Source organism: Ciconia boyciana, chromosome 1 (genome assembly GCF_034638445.1).
Source record: "Ciconia boyciana chromosome 1, ASM3463844v1, whole genome shotgun sequence".
NCBI classification, from domain to species: domain Eukaryota; kingdom Metazoa; phylum Chordata; class Aves; order Ciconiiformes; family Ciconiidae; genus Ciconia; species Ciconia boyciana.
The window spans coordinates 47,957,720-47,980,147 of NC_132934.1; the positions used below are offsets into that span (position 1 = coordinate 47,957,720).

The 22,428-nt window shown below is 38.8% G+C and overlaps 1 protein-coding gene across 4 annotated transcripts in view; it reads right to left on the reverse strand.

The window, feature by feature from the left end:
• The window catches only part of MGAT4C (MGAT4 family member C), a 169,295-nt gene that overhangs the window by 46,692 nt on the left and 100,175 nt on the right, over positions 1–22,428 (reverse strand). For 3 of the 4 annotated variants that reach the window (XM_072882213.1, XM_072881946.1, XM_072882032.1), the window contains one exon: positions 6,473–6,603. The exons of the other annotated variant lie outside the window; for it this stretch is intronic. The gene's annotated coding sequence lies outside the window, so the exon portion shown is untranslated. The remainder of the gene's footprint in view (positions 1–6,472; positions 6,604–22,428) is intronic. 4 annotated transcript variants of the gene reach the window in all.

Sequence of the window (22,428 nt, forward strand, 5' to 3'; positions counted from 1 at the left end):
TAAATAGTATCGATGCCAAAGTCTCTATTAGCATTGGGAACTAACCAATGTCTCTTATCTGATATATTACCTCAGTGGAAAAGAATTAATGAAAGGGACCATCGACTGATTGTGGATGCACTTGGTGTAGCCCAAACCAATGTTTCTCTAGCTCTTAGTTGTATCCAAGCTCACCTGTGGATGCAATCTATGGTAGCAGCAATTATAAGAGAAGGTGAAGAGGGCACCTTACCCACTGAAATTCGAAAGGTAATTTGGGATAATGCAACTAAATTTGAGAAAGAATTCCAGTCCTGGTGGTATTTAGTCAATTTCACTTATGACCCCATTAGCAATAAGGCCACAGCTTTTGTCTTAACAATACACCATGCTTCGGTATACACCATATACCCAATCATTGCATTGGGATTAAATCACAATGGAACTGTACTCTATCCATTAGAACATAGAGTATGGGCCCACCGAAATGGAAACAAATGGCAAACTGTTGATGTTAATGCATGCGTTGTATGGGAACAACAAGGATTTATTTGTGAGAGTAACACCCTCAAAGCCCAAGACATCTGTCTTGACACTGAACAAAATGTTTGTCATTTTGAAATACGACCTGATGAAGCCCCTGAAACTGTACTTGTGTATATTGGAAAAGGATGTGTTTGTATGAGAACCCTTTGTGATTTTATATTTGTAGATAACGTTACTGTAGATACAAGAAATAGCTCAAATATTTGTGTTTGTAACTTTACAAAAATTGTGGGATGTGACTTCAATTATTCAGCTCCTGTTACGTCTTATCAATTGTTACAATCTAACTATACATTGAGTCGAGATTTATTGCCTACCCCCATCGGAATGAATCTTACATTGGTGAAGAAACTACTACAACATGATAACCTGTGTCAACTGCTAGAACGCATCTAAAACAATGGACACAAAACTCTGATCACCATTCATCATGATGCAGAAGAGATACACCATGTCTTGGAAAGAGTGAAGAAGGATGGAGAACACCATTGGTGGGAAACTCTTCTTGGATGGTCACCGACAGCAACGGGAGTGTTTAATCTTATGCTTCACCCAGTTGTCATTTTACTAACTCTAACATTAGTGTGTCTATTGCTTATAATTATATTGTATATAAAGGTTTGGCACATGATAAAACAGATAACCCAACTTCAACCACCCAAAACATACAAATTAACGCAATACAAATAGCAGTGCTTCACTGTCTACTTACCATGGATCTATAAGCGCACAAACTATCAATATACTATTTATGGCACAGAGGCAAGAGGTGACCGTACCACCACTCTGTGAAGGTAAGATGAATTGACTATAGTCACGAGGTAGAGTGTGGCGGTGTGCTCCCCCCCCAGCTCCCTGCACAAGCAGTAACCATCAGTGGGAGTCATCCTGATAGCTGCATCCAGCTTATGCTGGACCTTGAGGATGAATGGCAACAAAGTAGCCAAGGGATGCCTGAAGCAGGGATCTAAACCTCTTGCTGATATGCAAATATGACCATAAGTCAATCATCTTACTCCTTAAATAGTGGACAGCCCAGGGCCCTTTGAGCTCTCCTGCACGGCAGCGGGCTGCACACCAGGATCTCCCCTTGAGCAGGGACGCCTCTCAAGGTTACTCCTCGAGGTTGAGAGATTCCTTGCCGCAACAGATCCTCGGTAAGTGACTAACAGCATGCTAAACGCTGAAATCTTAGCTAAGTGATATAAAGGATTGATTGCGCATATATAATCCTTTAGACATAAACCGTTGACCAAGTCTGGGACTAGGACTGGATCTAGCCGCACCTAGACTCCTCTCTGAGAAGGAGTTTAGAAAGCAAGGGGATCCTTTCCGAACCTCATGACTCAACGGGAGGGTCTCCCTGACAGTTCTGTCTGACCCTGTCCTGTATGCAGTAAATAATCAAGTGTGCCTCGCCATTGAATCTTGTTAAAACACTGTCGCATTGAACTTTGTTAATTCCCTATTTTGTATCAATAAACTATATTTTTACTTCTCTCTTACGAGTGAAGTGCACTCTCACTCCATCCGCGACAACAGGGCTACTCCACCGCCTCTCCTGCCTTGCCTATCCCTTCTGAAGTGTTTATAGCCATCCATTGCTGCACTCCAGTTGTACGAGTCATCCCACCATGTTTCCGTGATGGCAACTATGTCAGAGTTTTCCTGGTGTACAACGGCTTCCAGCTCCTCCTGCTTGTTTCCCATCCTGCATGCATTGGTGTAGATGCACTTCAGTTGGGCTATTGATCCCGCCACCTTTTTGGGAGGAGAAGCCCTAATTCCTACATGACCATTCTCAGGCACTTTCGTGATTTCTGTCAATAACCCTTGCATCTTTGCTGCAGCATGGATCTCCATCCCCTACCTCCACTGAGACAGCAGACCAAAGGACCTCGCTAGCACACCATCCCTCAAACATTGGCATCCCGCCCTCAGGCTTATCTCTAGCGAGCCTGGTTTTATCCCTTTTCCCTTTCAAATCTAGTTTAAAGCTCTTTCAATGAGCCCTGCTAACTCCTGTGCAAAGATCCTTTTCCCCCTTTGAGACAGATGTACCCCGTCTGTCACCAGCAGGCCTGGTGTCATGTGAACCGACCCATGATCAAAAAACCCCAAATTCTGCTGGTGACACCAGGCTCAGAGCCAGGTGTTGAGCTGCTCGCTCTTCCTGTTTCTTCCCTCATCGTTCCCTGCAACTGGAAGGATAGAGGAGAACACTACTTGTGCTCCTGATCCCTTAGCCAGTTGTCCCAAGGCCCTGAAGTCTCTCTTGATTACAGTTGGACTCAATGATCTTAAAGGTCTTTTCCAACCTATACGATTCTGTGATTCTGTGATTCTGTGATTGATTGCCTTTGGAATTCTAGTTGAAACTTCTTCACTGCCTACTTAAAAAATCAATAATGGATAATAACCTGAGGACTGTACCAGGGTAGGAAGTTTTCTCTTCACATCTTTTACCCAGGCCCCAAGGAGGCAGCAGACTTCCCTAAGAAGTGGGTCTGGTCTGCATATTGGGCCCTCTGTTCCCTTCAAAAGGGAGTCTCCTATGACAATGACCCATCTTTTTTCTTTATGGAAGCAGTTTTTATGCAGGGCATAGGTGGACTTAACCTTGGCAGCACCTCCAAGCTAGATGAACCATCATCCTCATTATTGTTCGGTTCCACTTGCAGAGCCGCATACCTATTATGCAAGGGCACCTGGCAAGGTGTGGTAGTCACAGAGGAGACGCATCTGCTGCACCGGGCAGGAACTTGTCACCATTGCCCCCTATCTCTTAAGTCACTGTGTTCAGCCAGGTGGAGACAGGATAGGCAATCCTCCATATCATGCGTCCTGCCTGCCTGTTGGGCCCGTCTCAGGGAAGGTAAGGTGTGATTCCTGGAGTCTATCTCTCCCTCGCACTCCCTGATGCTCCTCAACCTACTCAGCTCCTCCCGGAGTTCTGTCACTAGGCGGACCTGGGCACACCTCCCACAGTTGTGCTTACTAGTGCCATCCGATACTGGCGTAAGAGCAGGGCACAGCCTGCAGCCTGACACCTGGCTGGCAGCGTCTTCCCACTGGAGCTCTGTCTGGGAAGCTGGGTCAGTCATGGTGGGTGCAGAGCTTAGACAGGCCGTAGCTTTCTGCCGGGTGGATACCATTGCGCCATTCCTGCGCACCTTTCCGCGTGAACTGCCATGTAAACTACCAGGCCATGCCCTTCCTGATGCACCACACCCTGTTTGCCCGCCACGTTTGCAGCGCTTCTGGTCGCTAGTGCTCCCTAAGGGCTTCTTTTATATGTGGATGGGGGGGTTTGGCTGCCATTGCTCCTGGCCCTGCCCAGGTCCTGTCAGCCGCTGTCAGGTGAGCTGCAGGCTCCTGGCAGCTCTCTCGGCTCCCCCGGTTCAGGAAACCACCCTGTGCACCACGTTGGAGCACTCTGCTGCGGATAGTGCTGGCACCGGAGCTGTTCTTATGTAATTTCTTTTATTCTTCATTGCAGAGACAGGATACCCATTCCTATGCATGTTGCTGTCTGGATAATTCATTAAAATCTATCCTGCACAGGTTAACATTAATTTGAAAACAATGGCTGCCTCTTCAACCCAAGAGTTGCTTCTATTTAATTAACCCGTGTTAACAGCAGCTAACTAACAAAGACATAAATCAAGAAGCATGAGGTAGTGCAACAAGGAAGATAAAAGAAAATATCCCTCCACCAAAGAAAGGGTTCACTCAGTCCTCCAGCTTTTGGGACAGAAGTTTTGATACAATTTAGTTTAACATAAGCAAGCCCCAACCACATGGGATAAAAAAGTATTGGAAAGGAAGAGGGTATGACCACTTCCCATTCCCTTTCAATCCCCAAATAACAGGGACTAGTCAAAAACTAGAAGTCTCTTAACAGCTTCTCCTGCAGCAGACATTGTAACCACCATGGCAACTAGCTGGTTAAGTATCTTTTCCCTGTCGTGGCCCAAGATTACAAATGAAGCTATCATTTTCTTTCTCCATTCTTCTATTCATTCTTCTAGCTCCATGTAAGGAACAGCATTCTGCAGAGTAGTGTGATAGCAGGAGAAATAAAAGGAAATGGCATTCTGGCAAGCAGCTCTGCTTTTGAACAACAAAACTGTGCTGCAAAATTTATAAAGCTGTTAAATAAACTTGGATCATTAAATAAAAAATCCAGGCCCTTTATCTGGTCTGAAAAAACACATATATTTTAATCTGAACAGACATAATATTTTTTACAGTATATCATTTCTGATGGAGATCACACAAAAGAAATAGTTTATACTGAGAAAGCTCTGCCAACAAGATAAACCTATAGTCACAGACACATCTAACTCCCCAAGCTTTCATCATTAATATTTTATGGCCCTCACTGATCTGCCCAATATTGGAGAAAAATGTATCTTTCATTTAAGCAGGCAGGGCACAGTAATAGAATTTATCTGTATCAAAAAGGAGGTAAAATGCAAACTACAATAGACATGTCACAGCAAAGCACTGAGTTTGCACACTGTTACCTGAAGCACTGATCCCTGCATGGACTGTTTTATTTGAACAGCAGAAATAGCTTTAGCATACACAAGTATGACGGCATTCCCATTAAGAGAAAAATATGATTAATGTTATTTGTAGGAGTTTTTTTAATCTCTACCTAAACACTTCATTTTTTACAGTCATTCCATAAGTAACATCCATTTCCTTTGCTGCAGATTCCTGTAGGATGTGGCTATTATTTCAAGTTTAACCTATCAACATTTTTGATTTATCAGCATTAGAGAGAATATAAAACGGAAATGATTCTTTTCCTACATTCACTGATGACTCTCAATAATGCATCAAGGAACATTTACTAGGATAAAGACACTTGAGGAGACCATACAATTTAAATAGTTTTGTTAGTGAGTCTGCTTGCATTACTGATATGTGAAAATATAAGAACAGAAGCACTGTGCTGTGTTCTGTAGGAATTCTATCAGTTATGCTGAGGTATAGTGGAATAACATATTTGCCTATGGCAAAGAGGAAACAATGAACTTATATAGAAAAAAATACAGGTATACCAGTTATAACTCCATTAACACATGCCAGTTATATAAGGCTGACCATGAACCACCCTTTGATGGTAATACAATATAATATAATATAGGAGATTTAGAGATAGTATAGGAGATATCATAATAATTCAGCTGGTCTCTAAATCTCCTGTATTATAGGAGATAATCCCTAGATCTTGTTCCTTGCTTGTCCTGCCTAGGCTGTGCTGTTTGATTCCAGTCACAAGGACACAACTGTGTAATTTGCAGACAGCCCATAGTCTGCACCACCAAGCAATGGTGCAACTCCTTATCAGACCAAAATAAGCCATGAAAATAGAGAGACTGAGGTTTGTGATATACCTCTCTGTCACCTACATATGAGGATTGATCAGCTTTCTCATCATCCCTTTTTATTACAAGTATATTGGTGTGATACAGACCAGTTCCTGGAAATCAAGAAGTCTGAAGGCTGCAATTCTGCAGGATGCTTATCCTAATATACAACCCTTGTGATGAGAGATGACTCTTTTTGCCATTTCTGTTTTACTGAGCCACAGCATTATCACAGTATGATAGAAGTGCTGGTTGGAAGGGATGTCTATGGAGTTCGTGTAAGTCAGTTCCCACTCAGAATAGGGCTATGATCAACACTAGAAAAAGCCAGCTGTGGCTTTGTCCATCCAAGGCTTGAAAATCTCCAAGGGCATTCCACAACCTTTCTGGGTAGCCCATTCCAGTGCTGCACTGCCCTTCTAGTTGATTTTCTTCCCAAGTGTCTAATCTGAAACTCTCAGGCTGTAATCTCTGACATTAGCAGAGAGCGAAAACTACCATTATGTAACCTAACATTAAATATGAAAATTAAATATGTAAAATAGAAAATTAATAAAACCACTTACAACATTTCATTTGTGCCGCCAGATGGAGGAACTGAAAACTTCAGTGCAAAGTCATCTCACAACAGCTCATACGAAAGACATTAAAACTCTCCTAGCAGAATGCCTTACCATTTGAAGGTCGAAGCCAGAAACTGAAAGACAAGATATGAAAATACATTTTTCAAATCTCATTAACTTCATTAGGAGTGACTGTGGTAATTACTAACAGTTTAGTCCCATGGGAAAGATACTCTATTATCTGTAATACAATTAAAATGCAAATAATATTCAGCCATCTATATTTTAGAATCTAATAATGAATACTCAGTATTACCAGTGTTCAAGTAAAACCACATCCTCATATTACATCTTCAAAAGTAATGGAAAAGTCACATCCAGGAAGAAACAGGAAGTGGGAAGGAGAGATAGAAGGAAGGTAAATCACAGTCTGAAGTGTGCTATCTCTTTCTAATGACTAGAGTAAAATCTTAGGAAAAGTAAGCTTCTAAAGTAGGTGCCTCATTTAAATGAATAAAGCCAGCTGAAAATCTAACTGTGAACCTCCAACAAATCAGTAATGTTTTCATCAAAAGTAAGTCAGATGACACTAATTCTGAAAGCATTATTAAATAACTATATAAAGGGGAGAGTGCTACAGTAAGTGGCACATTATGAATATGAGAGCATATTTCATATAGTCCTAGAAGCTGTTCTACCAACTGTAGAGAAAAATGCTGTAATAAGGAGGAGAAGTGCAAAGTGGAGAATAACATGGAGGGGAGGGGAGGGGAGGGGAGGGGAGAGGAGAGGAGAGGAGAGGAGAGGAGAGGAGAGGAGAGGAGAGGAGAGGAGAGGAGAGGAGAGGAGAGGAGAGGAGAGGAGAGGAGAGGAGAGGAGAGGAGAGGAGAGGAGAGGAGAGGAGAGGAGAGGAGAAAAAAGAATCCAAGCATAATTTGGAAATGCAGAACCCTTGTCTAAATTAGATGCATCCTCAGGCTTTTGGCAATGAAAGCTATGAGAATCATCTCAGAGCTAAGCATTTTAGGGAGTTAAAGATTCTTACAGTGTCATCTAGTAATAGCCTCATCCCCAGCAGTTTATCATGAGGCTATGCATGTGCATATGAGGGGAAAAAAAAAAAAAAGCTGAAAAAAAAAAAGCTGCAGCAGTCTAACTCTAGTCACTGTAAAACAATTAAAATATGTAACTTAAGACTGATGTCTAACATTTATATATTGCATTGCTTCCACAATATGACAATAATACCCACCTAGGATAATAACAATTCTAGCTCCTGGCACATGTCTCACAAATAAGTGACTTCTAACTGAGGACTTTTTGCTTGTAATAGAGGAAAAAGAAGAACACAAGTCAAGCTGACCAAAGAGTGAATTGCCCAAAATTATTCTGTCTCACTTTATTTTGGAGAAAGCTGAGAGAAAGATCCTTGGTTTGTGCAAATTGCCACAGGTCTACTGAAATAACTTTTTTTCTGCCATCTCAGGAATTGTTCTTTGGTTTAAGTATTTTTTTTTCTTTTTTCCCCAGTTTGCTTTTTCATATCAATTAACAAAGAAAAGGAAGGTAAACAATGAGTGCTGTTTCTTAATTTCTCACTAGTTACAGATAAAAAGTTGGTCTTGATTGTTTCTTTGATGTGTATAAGCTACTGAAAAAAGTGACTCAGAATCATACCTGGAAATTATTCTTAAATGATTTTTTGAAATGGCTTAGATTTTCATATTTTGTCTATCCATAAAATATTGTCCCAGAATTCTTTGTACTAAGGGCAGTATCTTATGATGGACAGATTCTGGTGTTCTAGAACCGTACTGGAGGGGATTTCACGTCAATGTTCTTTATAATCTTTATAATAATCACCAAAGAGATTTTTCTTTTTCTAGTAGTCTTCACGGATTATAGGCAAGCCTGTCCCTGTGCCACATTCTTCCAATGCTTATTCATTAATACCTTGAAACCTAGCAAGAGCCTTTCACATGGTACACGTCTCCTTTAGTCATCTGCCAGAAATGAATGCTGGCAGCTGCTCTGAAGCCCATTGATTGAACCTATACCATTTCTAGAGCAAAGCTCTGCTAGATGTGGGGGAAACTGTGCCAAGCTAGCCTGTCTTTGTACTATGCAGTCACTGCTCTTGTTGCCCAATGTGAACCTCCAGGGTTTCCTAAGGATTTAAGGAGGGAATGCAGAGGATGGAAAGGGCTATTTGTACATAGACTCATCTCCTTCAGCAAAGGGAGTTTCTAAACTGTAAATAGGGGGACACCCTCCAGAGACAACAAGGATAACTGTTATAAAAATGTATACAACCATTCCTAAAGGTGTTAAATTTAATTTGCCTAGTGAAATCTATGAATCTAAGCACAGGAAAATAAAATAAATAAATAAATAAATAAATAAAATAATGTATCTATAAAAGATGTATTTCTTTAAATTTAGCAGCTGATATCAGCTTTGATTTTTTTCCACAGCAATAGAGATGTTTTTATGTCTGCAATATGGGTTATAGCATTCAAAGACTTACCTGAATGACTTAATGAACTAATTTAACATGAACTCTAATTTTTATGGACTTCAAAACCTGTCCATAACATAATTTTAAGTAATATTCTTTTCTTGTTTGTGAATAAATAAATGCTTGCTAATGCAAACATTTGAAAGATGTACCATTAGAATTTAAGGAGACGTTAAAAGCTAAACTTGGAGTTTTTAATAACCTTAGCTGGATCTTCCATTTTTACCCAAAGACCATTTTTATTACCTGTCTGCATTGCCTCTTTTGTCCTGTTGAATTTTATTCTTTGGTATTCTGAAGTTCTACAGAGCTACTGTCTGTTTTTATATTACAGAAGAAGGACAGCTTTCCTCCTAAATGGTCAGTATCTGCCAAAGGCCATTTGATCTTTTTAATCATCTCTATTACTCATTTGGAAAGATGAATTTCTAATAATTATTACTGCATACTGTGTTCAAATGGTAAAGAAGGTTTTCATATATGTGTTCAAATCAAGCGACTCCTTTTTTTCTCAATTTCAGCAGAAATGTAAACAAGCCGATATATCTATAATTCAGAAGAATGTAGCTAGGTTTCTGGAATAAAATGCTCTTTCTCATTTACTGGTGCAGGAGAAGTGATTGCTCCCTACAGATTGACAAAGTTATTCCAGTGCTAATCTTGTGTAAATGTCAGAAGTGGCAATAAGGTGATCTCCTGGGAAGCGGGATGTGGATGTGGGGGGTGCTGGAAAGCAGAAAACCCTGCAAACCCAAATTCACAGTCTGAACCCCCAAACATTTCCAACGGACAAACTTTTCATAAGCTTAATAAAAATTTCAAATATTTTTTGGTTCAAATTCAATGATTAGAGCTAGGTGAACAGCTATAGTGTTCTGCAGTGCCACAAAGCTACTCAAGTAAGTGACTCACACTGTGACAGATTGTGCTGGGAAAGGTCTACATGGCCAGTGAAGCCATGTAGAAATAGGTTGGTCCAATAAAAGAGTTTTTTCTTCTCACCCCCCTCACGAATATAATGCTTTCCCCAAATTTGAAACTGTTTTAAAATAGAACTGTATCAAGTAGAAATTTCCAAATACTACAGAGTTGCAATTAGCATCTATTAAATACCAAATGAGATGTATTATAACATCTTTTCATACATACTGTAAAAAGGGCAAAAGAACAACAGAACCTGAGTCCACAGAAATGGAAAGCTACACATATCTAATGGATTAATATGACATCTAACAATTTTTTCAGTCTCCCAAACATCTGTACATACATAAAAGAATGGCAGACAGAAGGAAGAGAGAAAGGAGAAGGAAATTTAAAGTTTTGTAGTGGTGAATGACAGGAACATTTTTATTTTTTTTTTTTTAAATTCCACTAACACTATGACCACTAACAATGCTCCACTATGGCTGGGCGTAGAACAGAAACAAAAATATGAGTTGATAAGTACTGATTCACTATTATATAGTAAACACCATTAAAAGTACCAGTCTTTGTTACCTTAATCGCACAAATGCTATATAGTTACCAAAGTTCTCTTCTGTTATAAATGGAGTGGAAAAGCATTATTAATCTCAGTCAGAAACCAGCTTCACTACGATGTAAAAAAAATATATATATATCCAAAAATGTAGTGTCTAAAATCATTGAGTTTACCTATTGTCTTTAACTAGTAGATATTTACTATTTACATTCTTCCTAACTCTACACCATCCATGTGCATCACTTTGCAGCAAAATAATAAAATTAAGTAAAGATGCATTAAACAGAGCAACATTTTTAGCCAACTGAGATGTTTTAGAATTGCATGAGAGCTTCTGACTGGATCTTTCAGAGAACTGAACATTCTTTGTCAATTTATGGTAAGTAAAATGTAAAAAATATTGCCTTTGCTAGCTTACCACTAAAGGAAATAGAGGCAAATTTGTATCAAGCATGGAAGAAACATATACTATGCATACTATGATGTTTATTTAAAATATTTAATGACAGAGTAGACTAGTTGCGTATTCTACCCTTACATCGTGGTATACTTTTCCTATTCAATAGTATTGCAGCATATTCAGATATGCTGGTAATTAATCTTAAAAATAATTCTACATGAAAGAAAAAAGTACAGAATAATTCAGATACATATCAGTACTTATAATATTTAGATACCTGAAGACAGATTAATTTAATGTTAATGAACAGCTGAAATTATTTTTCACTAAACTGTGACTGTAAAGGTTTTGTAATATTTTCAGTTTGGTTCTTAAAGAAAAGTTCTCAGTCAGATCAATGAGAGTGATAATATCTAACATATTTACATTGACAAAATGTCACTGAAAAGCCTTTTACTGAATAATAGCACTTAAAGGTCAGCTTCCTTTGTTTATATATTACTTTTATGTTTTATTTATTTATAGTCCTTATATAAATAAAAGTTAAAATAATTTTGTCAGATAAAGACAAGCAAATAAAAATGAGAAGTGCCATTGATAGAATAAGATCAGTATCATATATGTTAGAATTTTAGACATACTGAAGCGCTTAAATGGTGACATTATACGAATGATTTAATTTTGTGCTTTACTTAGTGGTATATTTATGGCATGATTATGATATACAGTTGAAATAGACCAAAACCTTTTCAGTAATAGTGCATAAAGACTTTTGAACTGAACTTCTAGAAACTGGAAGTGCTCTTTCAATTTAATGACTTTAGAAGATCGTTAGAAATCTATAACCATGTGAGGACATACTAAGGATGAAGTATATATCATATAAAAGACTAATTACTTCCTTTTTAATATTTCATTAGTGTCTAGAACATGTGTTGAAAGCTTACAGGTTGTAGTTTTTATTGAAAGAGAGCCAAAAAAAAAAGCTTATAATAGAGTTTTAAAGCAATCTTGGTTTTCAGAGACTCATAAAAGAGTTCCTTATAATCTTTAGCCCTATTTGCCTAAAATTCCTTCACTTATAAACATTAGGTCCTTTGAGAACTGATTTTTATGAGAAAATGACCAACACATCATTTTTACATTATCACTCCAGAAGGGAAGTAAGGCAGCTTGGTAAGAAATATATTCTTTGTGTTCTCTTACACTACTTTCAGTTAAACTCTTGAACTGTGAATGCATTCAAAACAGTAATTTTTTGTTGCCTGAACCAGCTGGTCATTTAATGAATCACTTGACAAAGTTATTCTGCAAAATGTGAACTTGTTACTGGCTACTGATGAGCTACCTTTTAAGGCTTCAAATAAAAGCATCTATAGAGAGGTTCGGAGACTTTTTCTGAATCTATATTTATAGGCAATTCACTTCACCTCTAAAGACATCTATTCTCCCCACTCCACAGTCCCCAAATAGATGCCAAACAATCTAGCTCAAAGGCATCTGCCATTGGATCTCTTATATGCTTCTTCGAGACATTTGCACCAAATTCTTTTCTCCCATATCCTGACATGCATCCTTGCACCATGCTCCCTTCCTCATAGCTGTGATTATTAGCTTCTCCAGAAAGACTTTGGAAAACTGATCTTTGCTCATTATTTAGATCCCCATCGAATATCAGACCCTTTGAATAGTACTGCCACTCTCTCAGTGAGTTTTCCCTCTCAGGGACTTTGTATAAGAGAGAAGACAGAGAGGTATCTCTGTTGCCAGCAAGGGACCCGCCGAAGGACACTGCTCTGCAGAACTCCACTTTGCTGAGAGGACTGACTCAGTGGAAGGCTTTGCATCAGCCATATCACACACTGCCAGCTGTGCTCTATGGGACTAGTGCACAGTTCCATGTTAGACAGTGAATTGTTCACTCGCATTCTCACCCTGCAAAAGTGTGCTCTTAGCACAGCAAAGGTGGGAGAGCTCTGCAGACAAAGCACAGTCTATACAGTGCAACACGGAAGAAGGAGAAAAGCAAGGGAGATGAGGAGCTGGCAAACAGCACAGACACTGAACGACCTGCTGGAAGATGAACAACATGTGTCCACACAGGGCAGTCACCCTTTCTCAGTTTTGCAGTCTATACAGGCACAGGTCAGGGCCATGGCTGAGAGCCCTTCCAGAAGCCTCTTTCACCTCCAGCTTCAGAAACACCAGGGAGGCTCTGCATTGCTTGTACAGAGGACAATTGTGGTTCTTTGCACTCGCATGCAAAGAAACATTTCTTGTATCAGAAATAGTGTGGCCACCAGGACTAGGGAAGGGATCGTCCCTTGGCACTGAGCACTGGTGAGGCCGCGTCTTGAATACTGTGTTCAGTTTTGGGCCCCTCACTACAAGAAAGACATTGAGGTGCTGGAGCGTGTCCAAAGAAGGGCAATGAAGCTGGTGAAGGGTCTAGAGCACAAGTCTCCTGAAGAGCGGCTGAGGGAACTGGGGTTGTTTAGTCTGGAGAAAAGGAAGCTGAGGGGAGACCTTATCACTCTCTACAACTACCTGCAAGGAGGTTGTAGCTAGGTGGGTGTCGGTCTCTTCTCCCAGGTAACAAGTGATAGGACAAGAAGAAATGGCTTCAAGTTGTGCCAGGGGAGGTTTAGATTGGATATTAGGAAAAATTTCTTAACTGAAAGGGTTGTCCAGCATTGGAACAGGCTGCCCAGGGAAGTGGTTGAGTCACCATCCCTGGAGGTATTTAAAAGACGTGTAGACGTGGCACTTGGGGACATGGTTTAGTGGTGGACTTGGCAGTGTTAGGTTTACAGTTGGACTTTATCTTAAGGATCTTTTCCAACCTAAATGATTCTATGATTCTGTGTTCCCTGAGCATTTTGTCAGTCTTGATGCTTACACCACTGACATTCTCCTTCTCTGGGAAAGGCACCAGGCAGCTCTGTCTCTGCTGTCTTTCTCCCTTCCAAAAGATATGTTAATGAAAAAAATATACCTACAGCCAAGACTTGTATTGGTAGCTCTACATTAACATACACACATTCACGCACACAAACACATACTATCAGGGCATGCAGCACAAATTCCACATTTCCCTCAGCAGCTCAGCAGCCCTCTTCTGCTCTTTTCTTGCGTTCAGAGCCCTGCACACCCAACACCTCACACTACCCTACACCAGCACATAGCATGAGGAAAGCACACTGGGAAGTCTACCTTCAAGCATTCTAGCAAAATTAAAATGTTCATCATCTTCTCTAGCCGCCTTTATCTCAGCCCAGGAAAGCAGGTTTATGTGTCTCTGTCCAGTCTAAACCTCTTGAAGTGAAGAACCCTGGCACTCCAGGCATCATCCTGAGTCACCTCTACTCCTTTGTGCACCCAGAAGCTGCCAGAGGACACACAGTTCTCTCAGCAGCAGGTCCACTGATGTATAGTCCTCTAGTGGTCCTGGCACCTGAACCAGAAAAACACAGTCCAGTTGTTTGTATTTCTCTCTCATGTTTACAAAGATGCAAACAATAACTAGGTGTCAGTTATCTCCCATGCTACAGATGCTACAGGTACTAAATCTCCACATTAGGCAGCTTGGACCTTCCTTCCCCCTGGATAGTGTCCTCTCTAGAGGTCGGTGGATGGACAGCACAATCCGGAATTATGGTAGCTGGGACCTCAGAGCTGAAACTAAACCTTATACCTGTGTCCAATGGAGACACTTTCTAAACACTGTCTCTGCCAAGCAGTGCCACTGCCAAAGCTCTCTGGATCTTTGCTCATGAGGGCACTGCACTCTGTAGCTCTATGTCAGAACCCAGGGAGCAGAACACTCCTCTGGACCGTGGGACAATTTCCCTGATCCTCATGCCTTTAGGCACATCATGCACCACAATGAGCAGAACAAATCTGTACTTAGCATGCTCCAAAACACATAATTTGGAATTATGGGGCACTATTCAGGATCTCCAGGATACCTCTGTCTTTCTGGAACAATACCTGAACACCAGACAAGATAAGAGCTGCTGGGATGTGAACAGGTAACCATCAGCCAGCTCTTGCTGTGCACAGCTATGGACCTGAAGGTTAGGCTGTGAGCTACAGGCAGTGAAACAGGCATGGGGTAGGCAGGTCCTCTGCCCAGGGCACAGGAGCAAACACAGCCCCTAAGCTCCTTTGGCCTCTGGGTAACTGGCACCCAGTCCTCACAACATAAGAAAGCCTCTGTTGTTGTCCCAGGCAGGACACTGGTAGTGAAGTCTTCACCTCTGAGACTCCTGTCACCACCTTAGAGGATACCATTACTGAAGTCAGTGCTTCAGAGGTCAACACAGAGGCTCTCACCCCTACCCTGGAGGATGCTGCCACTGCTGTCTCAACATCAAGAAATGCAGGACCACAATCAGAGCTGAAAAGGACTCTAAGTCTGCAGGCTCATTATAAAAGCTGCCACTAGGACAAAAACCAGAGCCAGCTGCTGCTCCAGAAATGTCTTCCGATCACTCCTTCTGACATCAGTAATACATAAGTGTATCATGAATCTCATTGAGGTCAGCAAGACTCCTGAATGAGGGCTATTATCATGAGCAAGAGTTGGCAAGAGTTGCTCCATGTTTCATACTCTGATTCATTCTGCAGTTCACAGGCTATTTGTGCTTCATGATGGAGTAATAAAAAATAATTATTGTGGTATCCAGGAAGAAGTATATCAATATAAAACATTTTTGAAGCATTTCAATTTTCTGAATACATATTTAGGAAAGGAATCAACAGTTTAATTAAGCTAAAACCACCTCTAGTGACTTAGCATTTTTTAACTTGGAATAATCAGAACTATTATTTTTTGTAAGATCAGTAAGAGGGACTGTCAAATATGCCAGCAATGTAAGTATAAGATCTGTATTAATAAACAAAGATTTTCTGTTTATTTCTTTCAGTCTTAAGCCATTCCTGCTGGTTTTGATGGTGTTTGCCTTAGATTAACTGTTGGATTAGTGGAAGGAAGACGAGAAAATGGAAATAAATTTTATCTCAGTTGTTTAAATGGTAAACATTTGTATCATTTAAGACTGGCAAATGCAGGCCATGCAGAACATGAGGGCTTGAGTGGTGGAAAACCAGGAAGCTAAAGGGACACTGAAAGATAACCAAATAAACATGAATTCTCAACCTGGCTATGTTATGTGAATGAACAAAATAATTTGATAAATACAAGTGTGTTGAGGGAGGCATCCAGTGAAAAGTGAAGCAGAATTACATACAATGTAGTATCACTAATGGAAAGACTAATGTCTTTCAGGTAGAGGTAACTCGGGAAGACTATTAAAAATTGAAAGTGTTTCAAAAGGCAGTGCAAGAGCAATTTGGAGTATGCAAAATATACTTGATATTAAAATTCTTAGTTTGCTTTGGTTGGTTGCGTGGCCATGCATATGTTTATATCTATCAAGGTTCTGAATCAGGAAGCAGTGAAGGAAAAACAGCTAATGTGGTTCATAAATGTTTGATTCATTAGAATAAAATTTGATATCCCCCCACCCCATTTTTTAAGAGCATGAATTTAACCATTTACAGGGCTATAACATTTATACCATCATTCTTAGTCTTTAAAATCAGTGGCTTTGTTTATAAAGTTCTTGTGGCATATTTGTTTATTTAGGAAATCAGACTAAGTGTTTAGCATGGAAATTCCTAAATGAGGAATCTGGTGATATGCCAGATACAATTAGCTTTCCTACTTTGATTACCTTTATTTACTTTCTTACTTTGAGACACAGATAGGGCTGAAGTAGTTTCTCACAGTTTGGGAACATCCCTGGTCCTGACGGTCAGTAATTTGCCCAACTTATGTAGAGAACAGGCAAGGAAGCCACAGTGCAACCCACTGCCATATTGCCTTTCTTGTCCAGATGTGGAGAGCTGTTAGTGTGACATGCATGTATTTCTGGCCTACAAATATGCATTTTCCATCCTTGAAAAGTAGATCTCAGAGGGACAGAGAGATGGTATCCCTGTGTGTCAACATCCACCTGGATCCTACACCTAGAACTCAGTTCCACAGTATGGACCCAAGCTATGAAGATTTTCACTAAAATATTCTTTCATAGTACTTTCAAGTTTTTAATTTCAGACAAGCTTGGAAAATCCATTAATCCTGATCTACACTGTTTGCACATAGTTTATATTGTTCCAATTCATCTTAAGGTCAAATATTAAAGTGCTAATTTATACCAATTTCTTAAGCAGCCTACACAATTATGTATTATCTTTGCAGATATTTCACTTAATGAAAGCCACGTAGAGTCTTACAGTTCCCAAATGACTCTCAATGAACAGCATAATGACCTAACAGCTTTTCACTAATTCCTAGGAAATGTATGTATATTTATATATTTAGAAAGTCAAAATGCTAAATGCTTACTGATTATAGATGGAACTCACTACCATTGTGGGATAATTTTACAAATGCATTATTAAATTCAGAAAACTAATGAAAGTAATGCTATGGTTGATGGAAATTGTGAGTCAAATGCTATCTCATTGTTAATGAGAGATCACTGAAATATATTTTTTTCCTACGAGTGCTTTTACATGCACCACAAAGCTTAATTTTAGGACTATACAGTGGACTACTATACATTTCAGTTGAAAAGGCAAGACCTAAATAATTGATGGAAAAGATGTTAATATAACCTAAAATTTCATAGTCTTAAATGGTAAAAAATTGAAGGGTTATTGATTAGTTTCTCTAAGGGAAAGGAAGAGATGTCATTTTTGTATATCCTCTGAAAAACTCTGATGTCTTTACATTAAGGAAAATATATTTGACTCTTAAAACCAGAATATTTTAATGATGCAGGTAATCTTTCAAGAGCAAAGCAGGAAAATATCAGAGCTGATACCTGACTCAGGGAAACTCAATTCAATACTTATTGCCTACACATTACCTGTGTCAACCTGGTCAAGACATTTTACTCTGCTTCCTAGTTTCAGGGTAACCAATGTTTTAAAGGAAACACTTGGGTTGTTGACCTAATGCTTTACAACTGTATAGCAGTCATTATATCCAAAAGAGTCCACAAACTACTTCACGTTCTTCCATTCACTGTAGGTCAGAAACACTCCTCCTATCTTATAAAAAACTTAGATCTACAGAGCAAAAGTTCACAGAATAGGAATATAAACTTCCTCGGAAGGAAGTAGGAGAGATCAAAGGCACTGGATGGATTTATTAGAGAAAACTCTCAGATGTTACCAGGAAGTCATCTGCACCTCAAATTACAGAAGAAAGTAATGCATACTAATAAAGCTGCCAACAACTCTTATAGATATAACTTTAGGAAAAATTCCTTCTTCACCTATCACCACCTTCAAAACTTGAGCTTTTTGTCTTTGTTCAGTCCTTTTGTTGGAGAGTTACTGTTAGCAGCTGTAAACTGGGGGTGAGAGTTCTACAAGCAAGCAGAAGCCCTAAGACCCTCAGGGGAATTATTTGTGGAATCTCTTACAGGTCACAGCAGTTAGTGGGGGCAGACTCTTACTGCAACCCTCAGGACTTCAACACTATTTCTGAGCATAACACAAGTCCTCAGAAGTAATTTGGTGACAACATTTTGTGAAAGGAGCCTTAAGAAATCCTTAAGAGCCCTTTCAGGCACATGTGACAGCATGAAGTATTGAATTTTCAAGTTTATAGAAACTTGTGTCTATAGAAAAAGAAAGGGTCACTATCCTTTAGAGTTACAGGGGGAATTAATAGGCCATAATCAAACTGACATACACTAGATAGACTAGGTTGTTGCTTTTTTCCCTTTTTTTAAGGAAAAACATCTGCTTTTCTTTTTAACTTTTACTTTATTTAAAAAGAATTTTAATTTTTCATTTGTTTTGAAATTTAATTCTGGTGCAGCTAAATATGTACATATGCATTACATTATGCATATGTATTACATGTATGCATATACACTTACACTTGGAAAAAAATAGAGGACAATGTAAGTTAAAAAACCCTCAGTTTTCAGTGCTTTCAAAGTTAATGTTTTATGAGAAATACCCTGTGTCAGACGCTCTTCAAATAAATTTTTAGTGAAAGGATATAAAAAAGCAGTCTATTATACCTGCCTTATCAGAAGAATTGAGTAAATGATTGATAACACAAAGCCTCAATACATAATTGTCCAAACTTCTTACTGAGAACATTGAAATGGACTGTGCTTTTTTCAGTAGTTTGAGACTAACATTACTATCAGACTCCTCTGTACATTTTGTCTTTCTTATGAAATATTAATGTAATTCAACAAAAAGCATCCAAATAAAAAGGTTTAAAAAATCTCAGTGAGAAACTACCAGTAAGGCAGAAGAGCCTTACATAATTCGTCTGCCACCATCTGTAGTTAAGATATTGAAACGTTGTCCTAAATAGTCTAGTTTGTAAAAACAATCAATATGTCTCACAGAAACATTTACTGTATGTTATATCAGGAGAATACAAAACAAAATTCCTCTAAGATATGTACAGGGACTGTGTCGTAATCCATTTGTTTGTGCTGGTATTGTTTCCTTGGGCTATTCCAGCTAGCCTACTGAATCAAGGCATAGAATTACAAACAAAATCTTCTTATTGTGAAAGATTTTTCTTTTTTCTCTAGGTACTGCTTTTGTTGTAACTTTGCCCTATACACGGGCTTCACTGCCTAGCTAATTTCTACATGACAGAGGTGGTTTTGAAGTCCTGTATTGATCCAGGCTTTACTGATGAAGCTGTCCTTATTCCCTTCATCCCCATCACTAAAGTCTGATACTCTGAGAGGTCTGATAACCTCTCAGCTGCATGATGTCTAAAAGTTGTTTTGAAAGAAAGAAATCTAAAATACTTAGAAAGAAAGAAATCTAAAATGCAGAAATCTGTCGGCTTGCTATAGGCTGGGAGGAGTTCAGCTCCATGGGGCTCTATTAGGGGAGAAGGGTTTGTTTCTACCTCTTCTTCACACAGAGGCCTGTGGCAACAAACATTTCTTCTCAGTGGACCTACACTATGTCTTCATGCTCTGGCAAGACTCTAGCTTTACATGGGAACATTCAGTGATTCTGGCAGGGAGTCTTGAAGGAATACGGGTGAGAAAGGGAAAAAAAGGGTTTTTTTAATATTATAGAAACTCCACTAAATCTGAACAGAGTATCACAAGAGACAATGAACGCACTGCATCCAGAAGGTATGTCTCTTGTCGAACACAGAAGTCAAATCATAACATTTTGTCAATTGCACAAATAAAAGTTTGTGAGAATCATCTGCAACAGGAAACATTAGGCATACTAAATATCAGTGTGGGTTTTTTAGATATGATACAATACAGCCATGAAAACAAGCTTTATCTATCATTTAATTAGAAGGTGAATATATTCAGTTTAGCAGTGGGCCAATAAATGTATGTATATGTCCATATAGGTACATATGTATATATAGCTATATCACTTTTAGAAATATATGATGCCTTTTACCTCATAGACCTGTATTAAAATATATGCTGTAGTATGTACTTTCCTTTTTTCAAGCTACTGTGGCTTCAGTATTATTCATTTTATATAGCAGTATCTGTAAAAGAAGTAGGGAGATTTAATCCAAGAAAATTGTAATAGTGCCATAAACAGGTTTCACTAAAACACTCAGTGAAAATTAAAAGAATACTTGAAATAAGAATTGGAATGTAACCTTGACATGTGCAATAATTCTGGTATGATCAATGACCTCAACTCAACATTCAGTACTCAGGGAAAGAAATGAAAGATAAGACACTACATAATAATGACCTATACTTGGAACTAAAAAGAAGTATTGGACAAGTGATGATACAAAAAAGACTCTTGAATTTTGAGCAAACAGAATTCAGATGCCACAAGCAAGGTAAAGAACCCTGAAGAGAATGATTGACAAACCTATAAAAGAAACAAGAATGCTATAGCACTCTAGAGAGAAAACCAAGAGGAAAAACAAATAAAAGGAGTTCTCCTGTTTTGATTAGATTCTCTGCTTCTAAAAGACAGCTAATAGACACACAGGCAAGTAGACTAATCCAATTTCTTACTATTACAAACAAAATTACATTAAAAGATCAGTACTAGTGCTGAAAGTCAAGCAGTCAAAAATTAGGAAATACCTCAATGTCTCTGCCTATTCACTCTCAACTTGGCCCCTGGGACATAACTAGTATGATAGCAATATAGTCACAAGTTATTTTGTTTCCATTTATCCGGAGGGAATACTGGGCTGCTCTTTAATTCCATAATTGGTGAACAAGAAGCCGACATGTTCTGCTGCAGATAGGAAGGCTAAGTGATTCCCATGAGGAAAAATGAGCATGTTTTTCTAAAGTGTAATGCACATTTGTTTCAGTCATGAAACAGGAGCAAACTATAGGGTTAGTGAAGTAGTATTGTAGCTCCATCTGCTCAATCCTTGCTTCTGTTTTGATAGTGCCCCATTTGAGTATGTCTTACCAGAAGTTAGGGTAGGACCACCATTTTATTTAATTTTGTAAAAGAGGCTCATTGGTTAGCAATGCTGTTTAGCCATCTATCTTGAATTAGAGCTAGCAACAACAGAATAAAAGGCTCTGCAGAACATTAACCCAGACCACTCAGTTGCTGAAACATTAAACATAATATGGTTTAGTTAACTCGGTAGACTCATTCAAAATTAGATGTATGAAGACAATCAACAGTCTTCATTTAAATTCTTGATGCTGAGCACATACAATTGACAATAAAAACAATAGTCAATGCAAATGATCAGGATCTCTTAATATTTTTTCTTAGTTTTCATACATCTTAACATGAAAGGAACACTGAATTAAAACCAATATTAGACAGGTTTTCAAGTGCTGTAGTAGGTGATTTAGAAGTATCTCAGTCTTGAAGACTGCATTAAACTTATTTTTATCATTCCAAAGATACTTGGAACATGCTATAAATTCAACTGAAATAATAACTACATTTTTCACCTGTATAGGCCCATGTAATGGACCACTAAAATCCAATCACATCTGGAGAGACATGGAGATGGGTGTTATAATATTACTTCAAGCAATGCTGAGTTATCTGGAGTGAGGAAAGAAAAATATTTGTTTTTACATCTACTGCAACATAAAAAAAGGCAATGATAACCTATCAAAAATAAGATTTTGCATGAGGGCACAATAATAGGAAGATATGAGTTTGCCCCCAGATTCTACAGATTTATTTATATCACTGTAATAGGACCAGTTACAAAAAGAGTTTAGAGCAGGGGCTTCTTTGTGTTTTACAGTTTATAAATTCAAGATCTCCATTACTATAGGAAAAGAAAGCCAGTTATGAACATAGTAGAATATTTAAAAACATCCTTCCTGAAAAGCTGAAGCTTAATTTACTAAACCAGTGTCATTAGATGCTGATATGATCACATCTCAGCATCTAGGAACCCACCAGTGCTAGCATTACTGGCGTTAGCTGGTATTAATGTCATACACAACCTAATGAACAGCACCATAACTGCTCATGGAAGCAGGACAGAAAATGCATTCATTACCAATGTG